The 16,828-nt window shown below is 43.9% G+C and overlaps 1 long non-coding RNA gene across 1 annotated transcript in view; it reads left to right on the top strand.

The window, feature by feature from the left end:
• LOC125483655 overlaps positions 1-11,201 on the top strand; it is a 60,172-nt gene extending 48,971 nt beyond the window's left edge. Inside the window, exon 2 of the long non-coding RNA XR_007262599.1 lies at positions 10,890-11,201. This is a non-coding gene — a long non-coding RNA (uncharacterized LOC125483655). The remainder of the gene's footprint in view (positions 1-10,889) is intronic.
• The last annotated feature ends 5,627 nt before the right edge of the window (positions 11,202-16,828 follow it).

The raw sequence follows: 16,828 nt of genomic DNA on the forward strand, positions 1-16,828 counted from the left end.
AACTGCAGATGCTGGAATCAGAGATAACACAGTGTGGAGCTGGAAGAACATGACGGGTCAGGCAGCATCAGAGGAATAGGAAAGTCGATGTTTTGGGTTTACACCCTTCACCAGTCCTGATGAAGGGTATAAACCCAAAATGTCAACTTTCCTGATCCTCTGATGCTGCCTGACCTGCTGTGTTCCTCCAGCTCCACACCAAATAAAAGAGGGAACTTGTGCTTGGAATTATACAATGTGGGTGAGATCCTAAATGTGTATTTTTTGTCCGTATTCAGCCAAGTGAAGGATATGGAGGATAGTGAGGTTTGTATTGCGCATGCTAATTTGCTAGGGCATTTTGAGATAAGAAAAAAGTGGTATTGGGTCTCTTGAAGAGTATTATGGTGGATATGTCCCCAGGGCCTGATTGTATCTACATCAAGTTATTGAGAGAGGCAAGAGAGGAGATTGCTGGGGCCTTGACCAAGATCTTTGTATCCACCCTAGCCACTGGAGAGATCCTGGAGGACTGACAAGTGCCTGATGTTATTCCTCCGTTTAAGAAGGGAAATAGAGACAAGTCAGGAAACTATAAACCAGTGAGTCTCACGTCAGTGGTTGGACAGAATTCTTGGGGATAGCATTTACACACATTTAGAAAAGCATGGCCTAATCAGGGACAGTCAGCGTGGCTTTGTGCAGGGCAGGACATGCCTTACTAACTTGAATGAATTTTTCAAGGAGGTGACAAAGGTAATCGATGAGGGTAGAGCAGTGGATGCTGTTTACCTGGATTTTACTAAGGCTTTCAACAAGGTCCCTCATGGTAGGCTCACCCAGAAGATTAAGATGCATAGGCTCCACAGAGACTTGGACGCATGGATTCAGAATTGGCTTGCCCGTAGAAGACAGAGGGTATTGGTGGAAGGTTGTTTTTCAGGCTGGAGGTCCGTGATTAGCGGTGTTCTGCAGGTATCCATAGTGGGGCCTCTGCTGTTTGTGATATACATAAATGACTTGGATTAAAATGTAAATGGGTGAGTTAGTAAGTTTGCAGGTGATACACAAATCGGTGGAGTTGTAGCTGGTGTAGAAGGTTCTCAAAGAATACAGCAGAATATTGATTAGTTGCAGATACGGGAGAAGATGGAGTTTAATCCAGGTAAGTGTGAGGTGCTGAACTTTGGGAGATCAAATGTTGAAGAAAAGTATACAGTTAATGGCAGAACCCTGAAGAGTACTGATGTACAGAAAGATCTTGGGGTTCAACTCGATAGCTTGCCGAAAGTAGCCACACACATAGATAGAGTGGCAAAGAAGGTGTATGGCATGCTTAACTTTATTGGTCAGGGAATTAAGTACAAGAGTCAGGATATCATGTTGCAACTTTATAAAACTTTAGTTAGGCCACACTTGGAGTATTGCATTCAATTCTGGTTACCACTTCACAGGAAGGATGTGGAGGCTTTGGAGAGGGTTCAGAAGAGGTTTACCAGGATGCTGGCTGGATTACAGGATATGCGCTACAAGGACAGGCTGGAAAAACTTGGATTGTTTTCTCTGGAGCAGCTGAGGCGAAACTTGAAAGAAGTCTATAAAATTATGAGATACATAGTCAGGGTTGATGGACAGAATCTTTTTCCCAGAGTTGAAAAGTCATGCATTTAAGGTGGGGGTGGAGGGTTCAGAGGAGATGTGAGGGACGAGTTTTTAACACACAGTGTGGTAGGAATCTGCAATGTGCTGCCACGGGTGGTGGTGGAGGCGTTTAAGGGACTTTTAGATAAGCACATGAATAAGCAAGGAATGGATGGATATGGACCAAGGGCAGGCAGAAGGGATTATTAAATTTGGCATCATGTTTGGTACAAAATCGTGGGCCGAAAGGCCCATTCCTGTACTGTATTGTTCTATGTTCTATAGTCAGGTTAAGTGGATTGGCCATACTAAATTGCCAGCAATTTAGTGTCTTCTATGTCAGCAATGTGGAGGTTAGATGGATTAGCCATGGGAAATACAGGGTTACGGGGATAGGATAGGGGGTGGGTCTGGATGGGATTCTCTTCGAAAGTTCAGTATGGGTTTGATGGGTTGAATGGCCTGCTTCCACTCTGTAGGGATTCTATAATTCTTAGATCAGAGAAGGCTAAGATGGGTCCTGATTGTCATGAACAAAATGATGAGGGGTATGTCTAGGAGCTCTTAATAGAGGGGTCAATAACTGGGGCAGGGGATGGATATAACTATAAGAGAAGGAGCAGGATGTTATGGGGGAAAAGGCATGAGTTTGCCATGTGGTAATAGCACCAGTACAGGCCCAATGGGCCAAGTGACCTCCTTTTGCGATAACAATTCTGTGAAGTTAGGGGAATCTAAGGACGTTTTGTTTCCACCCAGAGTGTAGTAGATATTGGGAACTCACTGCATGAAATATTGATAGGGCTGGACCTATTGCAACATTTAATAATTATTTAGATAAGCACTTGAAATGCGACAGCACACAAGGTTATGGGCCAAGTGTACAGGGAAATAGGATTAGAGTAGGTGGATGCTTGATGACTGATGAGCTAAATGGTCTCTTTATGCATGGTAAAACTCTGTGGATGTATGATAGTGTACTAAATATGATGATTTAAATGTCAGAATTACCTGCATTACTCAGTACTGACATTTTCACCTCTGCCAACATCTGATTTGCTCTACTCGTTGAGCATGGTGAAAGTTTTATTTTTGTCATCAATCAGGACACCTTTGCAAGTACAGTTTGGAGCACAGTTTGTTCTCCTCGATTGTTGTTGCTGGAAGATGTGTAAAATCTGATTTTTGTCTTGCTGTGTTTCTCTCTCCCCTCTCTGGAGAGACACCCAGACATACCAGTCCCACGGTAAGGACTGGATCAAGAATAAGGTCTGTATCCTGCTGTGTAGACAGGCCCAGCAAGTGGGGTAATAGCTGGTCTTGGGAGGTTATATAGCAGGCTTGTCTAGAATACTCCTCACAAGTCTTCAAGCAGAGCAATGTGTCCTCAGTTCATCAGAAATAACAACCGTATTAGGCAGCATTTGAACAGGTGATCAGTGAACAGTAAAAGATATTTTGTGCACAATTATAATAGGCGTCAATGCTAGACTCTGGTTTAAATGCAGTTTTGAGACCCTCATCAGTGAACAATGCAAGCACGGTGTGATTCCATACCCTGTATTCATTTAGTGGATATTTGGAAAGTTAGGCTTAGTTTGGGGGCCTCGATTTAGAATGCACTGCTACAGTGTATCCATGGTGATGGTGTTTCTCCTCGTAAAGCTCAACATCTCTCTCTCCTCTCTCTCCATTCTCTCTCTCTCTCTCAATCGACCTTCTCCCTCTCTTTCAGAGTCTGAAAGACTCCCCTCTCTGATATATGTTCTCTTGCACTGTGATCTTTTTGTAAAAGTGAGCACAAAATAATGTTGTTAATGAGCTCTGTATACTGCCTACAGTTTATTTTATGTAACCATTTTGTAATTTTTGACTCAATAATATTTTGCAAAACACCATTTCTGCTTCAATGTTTTAAAATGCACTGAATTGGTTGTGTTTTGTGGTTGGAACTCGTGTAGTCCTCTTCTACCTCTCCCACACAGAATTACTTGAGAGTGACAGCTTTTGGAAGAGTTTGTTAAATTTTCTCTGTTAGTTGCTGTGGTGGAAGGGGGGAGGCTGTCTAGACAGCAGTAGTAACTGTCTCATTCAGTAAAGGATGGGGAAAAAATTAAGTCTCCTATTAATGTAGTTGCAGTCTAGTTTGACCAAGGGAGTAAGTGGAGACCATTTGATGAACCAGATTTGTTACATTTGCACTTCCAGAAGGTGTTCAACAAAGTACTTCTTAAAAGGTAAAGTCATAACATAAGGACCCACAGTGTTGGAGGTAGTAAATTAGCATGAACAGAGAATTGGCGCATGGGCAGGAAACAGCCCAAGTAAGGATAAGGAGTTCTTTTTCATGTTGGCAACCTGTAACCAGTGGTGTTCCACAGGGATCAGTGCTGGGACCGCAACTGTTTATAAAATATAGTAATGACTTGGAGGAAGGAAGTGAATGTACTGTAGCCAAATTTGCAGAGACATAAAAATAGTTGGCAAGACAGGTTGTGAGAGGGATATAGTTTGCAGAGAAATTTTGATAGGTTAAGTAAGTGGGCAAAAAGTTGGTAAACAGTGTATAATGCGGGAAAATGTGAAGTTGTTCATTTTGGAAGGAAGAACAAAAGAACAGGGTCTTATTTAAATGGAGAAAAACTGCAGAAAGCTGCAGCACAAAGAGACTCAGGAGAATGTGCATGAAACATAGAAAGCTAGCACACAGGCAACAGGTAATCAGGAAGGCTAATTGAATGTCATTATTATATCATGTTATTTCAAGAGGTTGGAGTATAAGAGTAGGGAAGTCGACCACATGTGGAGCACTGTGAGCAGTTTTAGTCCCCTCACTTAAGGAAAGGTACCAGAGGCAGTTCAGAGAAGGTTCACTAGGATGATCCTGGAATAGAGGGATTGTCTTATGAGCAAAGGCAAAATAGGTTGGGACTGTACTCAGTGGAATTTATTAGAATCAGACGTGATCTCATTGAAACATATAAAGTACTTAAGGGGCTTGACTGGGTAAATGCTGAGAGTATATGTCAAGATAGAAACAAGAGTTGACTTTTCAGGTCCGTGCCCTACTATTAGTTAGAGATGTAAAAGGTTTTGAGCAAATGGAGTGGGATCTGGTGTGGCTAGGTTTGAAGTTATTGATTTTTGTCTTGATAACGATCATCACAGCAAGAGGAAAAATGAGACACACACACGCACAAAACATATGGGTAGCACCATCTTCATTTGAGGCAGCTGTCAAGCTGCCCTTGTGCCTGTGTGCTTTATCACCTAGTGGTGGCACTCATAATAGGCACAGCCTTTAGTTGACAAAACATTTTATGGTACATGGCCAAAATCAGTGAAAAAGGGACAAGTAAATCAACAAAAGATGTGTCCAGAAGAGGTGTGAATCAGTGAAAAAGGGAGAAGTAAATCAACAAAAGATGTGTCCAGAAGAGGTGTGAATGTCAGGATCCTGAATAACCACAAAGGACTTGGGAAAGGGGAAACAAAAGAAACTTGCACTTGTATCTCACTATTGTATCAGGTAATCAATCTCTGCATCATGATGTAGGGCAATACTTAACAATGGTAACAATTTTCTCTCTTCACCCACCACATTTGTGTGTCACCTGCTAACAGCATCCAGCAATGGCACACTGCTTCACTAAAGCAAATCACAATGTTGCTTTGCTTTGAATAACATCTGGACCTCAGAATGTTGTGCTGAGCTTGTTTCCCACTGCAGTTGTCACATTTAAATAGAAAAGCCATTTCCCAACCCTGACCCATTAATGTTGTGTTATGACCAGTTTTGTGCCTCCCAAATCTAGTCAAATAAGCTCAAATGTTCTTTAACTAGAAACCTTTATCATCACAAGTGCTTCACTTGTTGGTGCTGATTGGATTGGAAACTGGGCAGTACCATGTTAGAAGTGTATCACAGATAGTAGGAACTGCAGATGCTGGAGAATCTGAGATAACAAGGTGTAGAGCTGGATGAACACAGTAGGTAGGAAATGGGGGTGTGGCTTGAGGTGGGAGGAAGAACAGGTTAGGGAGGCGGGGACGAGCTGAGCTGGTTTTGGGATGCGGTAGGGGGAGGGGAGATTTTGAAGCTTATGAAATCCACATTGATACCATTGGGCTGCAGGTTATCCAAGCGGAATATGAGTTGCTGTTCCTGCAACCTTCGGGTGGCATCGTTGTGGCACTGCAGGAGGCCCAGGATGGACATGTCGCCTGAGGAATGGGAGGGGGAGTTGAAATGGTTTGCGACTGGGAGGTGCAGTTGTTTATTGCGAACCGAGCGTAGGTGTTCTGCAAAGCAGTCCCAAGCCTCCGCTTGGTTTCCCCGATGTAGAGGAGGCCACAACGGGTACAGCGGATGCAGTATACCACATTAGCAGATGTGCAGGTGAACATCTGCTTGATGTGGAAAGTCTTCTTGGGGCCTGGGATGGGGGTGAGGGAGGAGGTGTGGGGTCAGGTGTAGCACTTCCTGCGGTTGCAGGGAAAAGTGCCGGGTGTGGTGGGGCTGGAGGGGAGTGTGGAGCAGACAAGGGAGTCACGGAGAGAGTGGTCCCTCCGGAAAGCAGGTAAGGGTGGGGAGGGAAAAATGTCTTTTGGTGATGGGGTCGGATTGCAGATGGTGGAAGTGTCGGAGGATGATGCGTTGGATCCGGAGGTTGGTGGGGTGGTACGTAAGGATGAGGGGGATCCTTCTTTGGTTGTTATTGCGGGAATGGGGTGTGAGGGATGAGTTGCGGGAAGTGCGGGAGACATGGTGGAGGGCTTCTCGACCACTGAGGGGGAAAAGTTGCGGTCCTTGAAAAACGAGGACATCTGAGATGTACGGGAGTGGAATGCTTCATCCTGGGAGCAGATGCGGCGGAGGTGAAGGAATTGGGGATGGCATTTTTGCAGGAAGGTGGGTGGGAGGAGGTGTATTCTAGGTAGCTGTGGGAATCGGTGGGCTTGAAATGGATATTGGTTTCTAGGTGGTTGCCCGAGATGGAGACAGAGAGGTCCAGGATGGTGAGAGAGGTGTTAGAGATGGTCCAGGTGAACTTAAGCTTCAAAATCTCCCTTCCCCCTACCACATCCCAAAACCAGCCCAGCTCGTCCCCGCCTCCCTAACCTGTTCTTCCTCCCACCTATCCCTTCCTCCCACCTCAAGCCGCACCCCCATCTCCTACCTACTAACCTCATCCCGCCCCCTTGACCTGTCCATCCTCCCTGGACTGACCTATCTCCTCCCTACCTCCCCACCTACACTCACCTTTACTGGCTCCATCCCCGCCTCTTTGACCTGTCTGTTTTCTCTCCACCTATCTTCTCCTCTATCCATCTTCTATACTCCCCCTCTCTCCTTATTTATTTCAGAACCCCCTTCCCCTCCCCACTTTCTGATGAAGGGTCTAGGCCCGAAACGTCAGCCTTCCTGCTCTTGTGATGCTGCTTGGCCTGCTGTGTTCATCCGCCTCTACACCTTGTTATCTCAGTACCATGTTAGAAGCCTGCACCACCCACCTCTGTGTAATTCACACTGACAGAAACAGGTAAAGCTAAAAGGATTTGCATTCATGAAGTGCCATTCACAACATCAGAATAACGCAAGCAAGAGACAGAGGGAAAGAACTTACATTTCTATTGTACCCTACACATCTTCAGAGTATTATGGCACTTTACAACTTGTAAAATGTCATCAATGTCATAATGAAGCAACTAACTTGCACACTGCACATTCCCACCAACAGCACTGTGATAATGAGCAGAAAATCTGCTCTTGTGATATTTGTTTGAGGGTTAAATGTTGTACATGGGGAAGAAAGTCCCTGTTTCTTTTTAGTTAGTGCCTTGGGATCCTTTAACTCCAATTCCAAGCCATTCACCATTCTGACTCAGAAATATATTGGCTGTTCCTTCACAGAGACTGGGTCAAAATCCTGGCTCTCCCTCCTCGACAACAATGTAGGTTCACCCTCAGCAGCAGTTCAACAAGGTAGCTCTCCACCACCTTCTCTGGGGTGACTGGGGATGGTCAATAAATGCCGGCCCAGCCAGCAGCCCCCATATCCCTATAAGTGAATTAAAAATAACAGAGGACAGCCTGATTCAGTAGTTTAACCTCTCACTGTAAAATGACACCACTATCCCAACCCTTACACTGCAATAACCTCAACCTCCCAATCACTTGCCATTTCAATAAACCACCTTGCTCCCATGCTAACATTCTGACTTGTGACTGGGCATTTTACAGCCAGCTGTTTTCAATCTGAATTGTTTATGGAGAGGCAAGCAAATCTACTTGATATTTATCAACCCTTCCATATGATCAAGCAGTTGAAAAGCTCTGGTAGTCAGGTCAGTAACTAGAGCACACAGATTTAAGATAATTGCTAAAGAACCAGAGGAGAAGATTGTAATCTTTATTTTGTTGTGATCTGGAAGGTGCTGCCTGAAAGGGAGTTAGAAGCAGATACACCAGAAGCTTTGAAAGAGAATAGGGGAAATGGCTGAAGAAGAAAGGTTCACGTAAGAGTGGGGTTGGTGCGAGAGCAATTGGAACTAGTCAGATAGCTCGTTCAAAAGGCTAGCCCACCTTCTGTGCACTGCTTCTACATTTAAAAGGCTTGAGCTGAAATATTATTTGGAATGAGTGAGTCACAGCTGCATCTGTTTTCCAGCTGACAGGCTCCAATTTATGTAATGAGCCACTCTGTAAAGTCCAAGTATTTTACACTCTTAGAAGCTCCAAGTCAGGCAGTTTTTTTTTTGATTGAGTGAATCTATTTGGAGGTTCGCCAATAAAATGTGCCTGATGTTCATGTCCTGTTGGAATTGAATAATGAGCTACATCAATGATTCAGGCCCCATATTTTATAAAGTTCCATTTGCTCAAGTAATGACCTGTTTGTCGGCTGATTTTCAGGGGAAAAAACGACTGGTTCAGGAATAACAAGCAGAAATGGCAAAGAAGAGTCAATGTTACATTTGATTTTATTTCCCCTCATGGCACCATCCTCCCCTTGGTGCCCAGTTGCAAGTCCTTCTTCATTCTTGTGATTGAAGCTGCCTGCTACTATCTCGCCTAATACTTAAATTGTGTGGGTTAGTCAACAATGGGAAGGATCAAAACCACATGACCTAATATTTGTGAGTGGGATTCCCAGTCGTGTTAAACAGCAAATTGTGCACTAATTTGGGGATGCACTCCATCACCTCTCAATCTCCTGTCCCGTGCCACATTACCCAAACAAAATTCAACTCTTCTTTACGTGGGGGCTCAAAGTAATTTAAAACACCTTTTGACTTTTATTTTAAGGTTATTTGCTCTGTTCCTGGTTTGAAATGTGAAGACACTGTCTCGAGGAAAATCAATCCCAATTCACGTATACACATCAACTGGAACATTCCCACCACTTTTTTTTTCCAGACGTGAATCACTTGTAAAATTAATTGTACAAAAGATAATAAAACAATGAACTGCAGATGCTTAAGATCTGAAATGAAAACAGAAAGTGCTGGAGAAACTCAGCACGTCTGACAGCATCTGTGGAAGGAAACAGCTCTTGCTTTCTTCAGATCAAAAGAGTGGCCATGGGTATCCACAAGAGTCCCAGTTATTTCTGTCTCTTTGTGGGGTACATGGAACATCCCTTGTTCCAGAGATACCCCAGCCTCTACCCACAACTCCTTCTCCAGTACATCAATGATATCATCGGTGCTGCTTCCCTCTCTTGTCCGGAATTGGAAATATTTATCAATTTCACTTCCACCCTCTTCTCAACTTAGCCTGGTCCACCTCTGACTCCTCCCTTCCTTTCCTCAACATCTGTTTCCATTTCTGGGGACAGGCTGGCCACCGATATGCACTGACTCCCCCAGTTACCTGGACTATACAGCCTCACACGCTGCCTCCCGTAAAAACTCTATTCCATTCTCCCAGTTCCTCCAACTCCGTCGCATCTGTTCCAATAACGCTAGCTTCTCTACACAGGAGCCTCCCAAATGTCCACCTTCTTCCTCAATCAAGGATTCCCCACCACCACAGTTGACAGGGCTCTCAGCCGTGTCTGACCCCTATCCCACACTTCTGCCATCACCCCTTCTCTTCCCTCCCACAACAGCAATAGGGTTCCCCTTTGTCCTCGCTTACCAGCCTCTGCATCTATAGGATCGTAAACCACCATTTTCTGCCACCCCCAGTGGGAAGCCACAATTGGACATATATTCCCCTCCCCTCCCTTGTCAGTGTTCCACAGGAACCATTCACTCCAGGATACCCCAGTCCACTATCCCCCAATACCCCCATGGCCTCTTCCCATGCAATTGCAGAAAGTGTAACATCTGCCCATTTACTTCTTCTGTCCTCACTGTCCAAGGCCCCAGACACATTTTCCAGGTGAAGCAGTGATTTACCTGAGCTGCACTCAAGCTGGTCTACTGTACTCGCTGCTCACAATTTGATCTCCTCTACGCTGGGGAGATGAACGCAGACTGGGCAACCGCTTTGCAGAGCACTTATGTTCTGTCTGTAAAAATGGCCCTAAGCTTTCAGTTGCCTGCCACTTCAACATCCCACCATGTTCCCTGGCCAACATCTCTGCCTCAGACTTGCTGCAGTGTTCCAGTGAAGCTCAGCCGAAGCTGGAAGAACAACATCTCATCTTCCACCTCAGTACCTTCCAGCCCTCAGGGCTCAACATTGTGTTTAACAATTTCAGAGTGTGAACCTCCATGCTCATTACTCTCCTCTACACCCCCAGGTCTGTTCCGTACATGTTGATCCTAGCACAGCTAATACATTTTCAACTATTCATGCTTTTCGTTAGCACCGATTCAGCATTTGCTTCTTTCCCAGTTTATCAGCAATCCCTTTTTTCTCTCATTCTCTGGCACTGTCTCCACCTATTCATCTCACACCCTTCCCCTACCTCCTTGCTGTCACAGCATAAATACCTCCCTTCCCCAGCTCCTTTGAAGAAGGATCGCTACACTCGAAACATTAGCTCTGTTTTTCTCTCTTCACAGAAGCTGCCAGACCTGCTGAGTTTTGCCAGCAATTTCCGTTTTAGTGTCATATTATACAGAAGCCATTTGCAGTAAATTGGTTGGGGGAGGTAGAGTAATGTTTTTCTTTTTTTCCTCACCTAGTTTGTAAACAGCATACCTATTTGATGGTTGTGGAAGTATTTGAGTTGTTCTGACCAGAATAGCAGGATTCTTTGGTTAAGCGAAGGTCCCTATTCATTGAGTTCCACCCTTCATTTGTGTCTCTACAGAGTGCCTCAGCAGAAACCCCATACTGGGACCAGTGAACATTGGGATTTCCTAAGGTTGTCTAAGGGGAGATATACAAATGCAGATTTTCACATTGAAAGAAGGTTGCATGCATATTCCTGTACATTCAGAACGTGGAGAAGTTCAAAATCTGTAATTGTGACAAACAGTACTATTTCAATGTTATAGACATCAGCCTAGAAGAGAAGCTTAGAAAGACTTGGGAAAACAAAAAAGTGCTTTTTGGAATGATCAATGTCCAATACATTTACACAAAACATAACATAAATAAACATGTGATATAGTCACACACACATCTTCCTTTATTTCTTTATTCATTCTCAGTACATGGGCATCATTGGTAGTGTCAACATTTATTTCCAATCCCTAGTTACTCTCAAGAAGGTTGGTGCTTCAGCAGCTGCAGTGTCTCTGGTGTAGGTACACTCAGAATATTGTGAAGATGGGAGTTCATCAACATTGACGCAGCCAAGGTGACCCATACGGACGATGATGGGGTTCTCCTACATCACTGCAAACTAAACCTGGTGCTGCTGCTTGCTCATACTGCCAGGAAGGAGGCTTGAGGGAAGTTTTGGAGCTTCTGTAGAAATTCCTTTAACCTTAGCAGGGGAAATTAAACTCTACCACTCCTGGTTTGATCTTGAATTATCACTTTGCCTGTTAGACAGAAACTTCCTGAACAAATCTGTCTGAATCAGTAAGAGGCAAGAGATAGCACTCAGGGGAAAAAAAATTAACAGTAACATTTCTTCTTGAAGCCATCTATTCAAACCTTCTCCAATGCTCTTGTTTCAATCTTAATTCGGGGCGGCGCTAAATAATGTTAACAAGGTGATTAACCACTTCCACACACTCAGCTTGACAGACACAGAAGTGAACTAAAATGCTGGTGTCTATTTGAAAGGGCAGTGAAAGCAGATTTAATGGTAACTTTCGAAAGGGAACTGGTGAAATGCATAGCCTATGCATTAAGAGCAATGGAGCCAGAAATAGATAATACTATCAAAGGACTGAATGGCCTTCTATGCTATGTCATTCTGCAAAACTCAAGGAAGTGTTTTATTTTTATTCACTCGTGGGACGTGGCCATCGCTGGCAGACCAGCATTTTATTGCCTGTCCCTAGTTGCCATTGTTTAGAAGTAAGTTTTAGTTACTCAAACAGGGAAATTCGTGGGACAGCTGCCCCATGTGACAAGGAGTAAATCTTATTTAGTTGGCAAAAGTGCTTAACTGTTTTGGAATCCTTTAATGTTTTTATGCTCCATTCCCCCACCCCGCCTATTTCATGATAACCAAGTTGGAAACAATATTTAAATTATTGTGACAAGTTGGACCGTCCAGCTGAATGAGCTACAGTCCCTCTGAAGTACAAACTGAAAAACAGAAGTCCACTTATCTTTGGAAAAATTATTGAAGGCCCCGTTTTGTGGTGGTTTTAACTGCCTGAATTGCATGGGGATTTTTTAGGATTGTTAATTTTAACTAATCTGATACTCGGTGGCCCAAACTCTGGGTCTCTGCTTACTGCTGGGATGGTACAAATTGTGGAAGTTTCTCGATTGATTTTCAAAAATGCTCTCAAGTCCAGCCATGATCTCTCACCCCTGTTCAGTTTTGAATTTACCAAAAACAATCACAGGCATGTCTGTTGTTCACAAGAACCAACTAACTAGTACCGTGTAGACACCAGTGCTGAAGGGGTTTTGTACTGCCTTTATCTAGAATTCCACTTCCTCACCTCCTCATTACGGTTACTAGCCCAGAATCCCCAAGATATGAAAATTAAGCTCATGGACAGTGTCACGAAACAAAAATTGAAGCCACGAATTAAAAACAGAAACTTGTTGAAAATACCCAAACAGGTCAGGAAGCACCTATGGCAAGAGAAACAGAGTTAATTTATTACGGGTATAATAGAAAAAGTGGAATTCAAAACACAAAGAGATTGGTCACTCTCTTACTGAATAGTGGAGCAGACTTGGAGGGCTGACTGGCCTGCTCCTATCTTGTTAGTTGTCAGTGTTTGTCCTCCCCAGAGAAAAATGGAGGCTGGGCCACTGAATATATTCAAGGCTGAGATAGACAGATTTAAGGAAGTCAAGGGTTATGGGGATAGGCAGTATAGCCATGATTGTATTGAATGGCACAAGCTCAAGGGCCTTCTCCTGGTCTTACTTCTAATGGTTTTATTTGCCTTTAAAAAGAAGTTTTGTTAACTCCTCTCCCCCATGTCTCCTGTCTGATGTGCTGAGTATTTCCAGCATTTTCTGTGCCCATTTCCAGTGTTAAAATGTGCAAGTTTCCTCCCTAGTGCAGGCTCGAGGATGCCACTATGATGTGTGAGCAGCCATCGCTCCCAATGCCAAGAGGTGGCAACAGGGATGAGGCCCTGAAGACAAACTTTTAACTAGTCAGGAAATAAATTAGAAAGCAGGGTCCTCCAAAGTTCTCCTCTGTAGATTACTCCCAATGTCACACACCATTGAGTAGGAGGATAGAACCGCTAAATAGGTGGTTGGAGAGACGTGGCAGGAGTAGGGCTACACATTCCAAGAGAAACACAGAATACAAGCAGGAGTAGGCCATTCAGCCCTTCAAACCTGCTCTGCCATTCAACGTGATCATGGCTGATTATGCAACTCAGTCCCCTGTTCCCATTTTCTTCCCCATACTCTTTGACCCCTCTAGCTCCAAGAAATAGATATAACTCCTCCTTGAACAGGTGGATGGATTCACTCTCAACAGATAGCCTTGCTGGGGGTGATTGCTAGTGCTGCAGCAGGACTAGCTGGTTAGAGGAAGGGGAAGCAAAGGCTACAAAATGGACAGTTAAAAAAGTCGTTTGGAGATTAGTGGTGTGTATTCCAAAATAAAGAGTCAAGTGAGTAAGCAGATGAGGCTGAGGGCCACAGGTAGGTGCTTGCAAGTGTGGTTTTGTTATTACCGAAGGATGAGCAATTGACAATCTTGGTGACAGGGTTGAGAGTTGGGATAGATAGGGGATACAAAAGAAAGGAGGAGTGTTGTGAGAAAGAACCACAGCTGTGAGGAAGAATAGGTGTAAGGATCATCAAAGGAGACCATACAACCCATACAGGGACTGTCAACTAAGCATTCGCCTAGCAGGGGGCATACGATAGATCCCAGTACACTCGGAGGCGGATAGAAGAGTAAATCTGAAGGGAAATTGATAAGACATGCAAATGTACCAGGATGTTGCTGGGAATGGAGGGTGTGAGATATAAAAATAGACTGAAAAGACTGGGATTTATTTCACTGGAGCTTAGGAGGCTGAGGGATGACCTTATTCAGGTTTATAAAAGCACGAGTGGCATAGATAAGGTGAATAGCAAAGGTCTTTTCCCCAGGGTGGGGTAATTCAAAATGGGAGTCATATCTTTAAGCTGGGAGGACAAAAATTTAAAAATGCACGAGGGGCAACTTTTTTTTTTAAAACACAAAGCACAGTTAATGCATGGAATGAACTTCCAGAGGAAGTGGTAGATAGAGATACAGTTATAACATTTAAAAGACATTTGGATAAGTTCATGACTAGGAAAGGTTTGGTGGGACATGGGCCAAACATAAGCAGGTGTAACTAGTTTAGCTTGGGAATATGGTTGGCATGAACTGGTTGGACCGAAGAGTCTGTTTCCGTACTGTATGACTCTATAAACAAAAAAGCAACAGGAATTTCTGCTACGCTACGGAACTGGGATAGAATCAGCGTGAACAGAATGAGCACGAGGGTGTGGAATTCTTCAAAGGTGTTCAGGAAGACTGTGTTTTTGACCAGTATGATGCAACCCAATGAGAGGGGACCAGTTCCAGACTCAATTTAGCAAATCATTGTGTTCAGAATGTCAGTAAGACAGCTCGGTGTTTGAATGGGGAATGGGGGTAGGATTTCTATGGAAGGATATGCTTGAAACGTGGAGAGGCTTTTTGAAGCTGTCACACTGTATGCTGCAGGGAGTAAACTCACTCGAGAGGATGTGGACAAAGAATGATTGTACCCCTTAGGCACAAACAGCCTGGAGCTTTAATTTGTTTTAAAGGTGTGGCTGAGGGAAAACAGTTTAAAGATCTTTGCTTGATAAAAACCTTCCATAATTTTAGATACAGTGACTATGATGGTGGGGTAAGGGGACAGCAAGTCAAAAATAAGACAGTCACCAAGAAATCAAACAGGGAACTCAGGAGAAGCATCTTCACCCAGAGATTGGGGAGAATATTCAGAGAATGTGACTCGGGAGAAAGATTTTCACCCAGAGAGTGGGGAAGTGTGTGGAACTTGATCCCACAGGGAGAGGCTGAGTACAGTATAGTTACAGGGGGAGTAAGGGAATACACTATAGAAGTATGGGTCAGTTATTTTGAAACAAAAACCTTTCATTGCTAATTTATGCCTGTGGTCTTATGCCAGGAAATCAATGTTTTTCCTCATGTGTAGTGGCTTTCAATTTAATGGGGTTGACAATTATTGACGATATTGATGCTCCTGTATGAGTCCAAAAAGCTATATATGAACATGAATATAGAAAGAATATTATGAAATGACTGGAGTCGGTGAGAATGTTGTAGCCTCTGAAAACCAAAAGGTGGTCGTCAAGAGGAGTCCTGGGGTCAGGTGGCAGTGGGGGGAGCGGAGGGAGGCAGTGGGTGTTTGGTATTTTCTGCTGTGCTGGTCAGGTCAGTAGAAAAGTGCAAAAATAAAATTCAATGTAGTGAACTGTCACATAATGTATTTGGAGAAGCCAAACAAGGCAAAGCAATACATAATAAATGGCAAGACACGTAAAGGACCAGAGGAACTTGGATTGTGTGCCTACACAACCGCGCACCCTGCAGTACAAAATGATAAGGTAAGACCATAAGACATGGGAGCAGAAGTACACCATTCAGACACATTGAGTCTGCCTTGCAATTCAATGAGATCATGGCTGCTCTGATTATCCTCAATCCAAAACTGTTCACAATATTCCAGCTGGGGTCTGACTAGTGTCTTGTCTAGTTTCAGCAAATCCTACTTTCATAATTCACTCCCTTTGAAATAAAGGCCAAATTGGGAAGGAGGATCTATGTTCCTTTTCAGAGAAGTCAATAACCAGGGTTGGTGTGGGCATAAATTTAAATCCATTCGCAAAAAATTGGAGGGACATTAAAGAATAACTTTAGTTTCACCCTCAGTATGACTGCCTAAACGGGTGGTACAGCAAAATCCCTCATCACTTGAGAAGATGGTCACAAAGTTAAAGTGCAGTCATCTACAGAGCTATGGACCAAGCTAGATAAATGGTGATACACACTGGACAGCCCCTTTTACGACTTACACTGACATTTGGCCACATCTATGCTTTTCCATATTTCTATAAATTACACAGGCATTTAAAAAGATGGTTATTGTATTATTTACAGTTTCATTGACTGGTCAGTAATACTGGAGCTGAGCTTTGGGGGTGAGAGATGGCCACTTGACTGGACTATTCCTGACTGCCAATCTTGTGAAGAATCTGTTTGCTGTCCAATCAGTGTGGGGAGGCAAGGCACCAGTGAGGGGGGAACCAATAGTGGGACTCATGGGGCTGGGCTGTTGGTGGCAGTAAGTCATGTGATCAGCAAAGCAACTGGGCAATCTCTACCTGAGCCCAGCTCTAAAGGGAAGCCAAGTCAATGAAGGGTATATCTGCTAGTCAACTGACAGGAAAAGTGTATGGGAATGAAGTGGAAAAGAGCTTGGCCTTGGAGAAAAGGGTGGGACGTCATCTGTTTTTGCAAGATTGTGCCTTTGGATAGCTCCAGCAGCATCCGTACTGAGTCATGTTGAGCTTCCGGTCCAATTGTTCCTTCTCAGTTGTCTTTAGCCAGCAACTGTGCAGGTCTCTGATGATTTCTTCAAGTAACCTCTGTCCGGG

Source organism: Rhincodon typus, chromosome 8 (genome assembly GCF_021869965.1).
Source record: "Rhincodon typus isolate 14 chromosome 8, sRhiTyp1.1, whole genome shotgun sequence".
Classification (NCBI taxonomy): Eukaryota; Metazoa; Chordata; class Chondrichthyes; order Orectolobiformes; family Rhincodontidae; genus Rhincodon; species Rhincodon typus.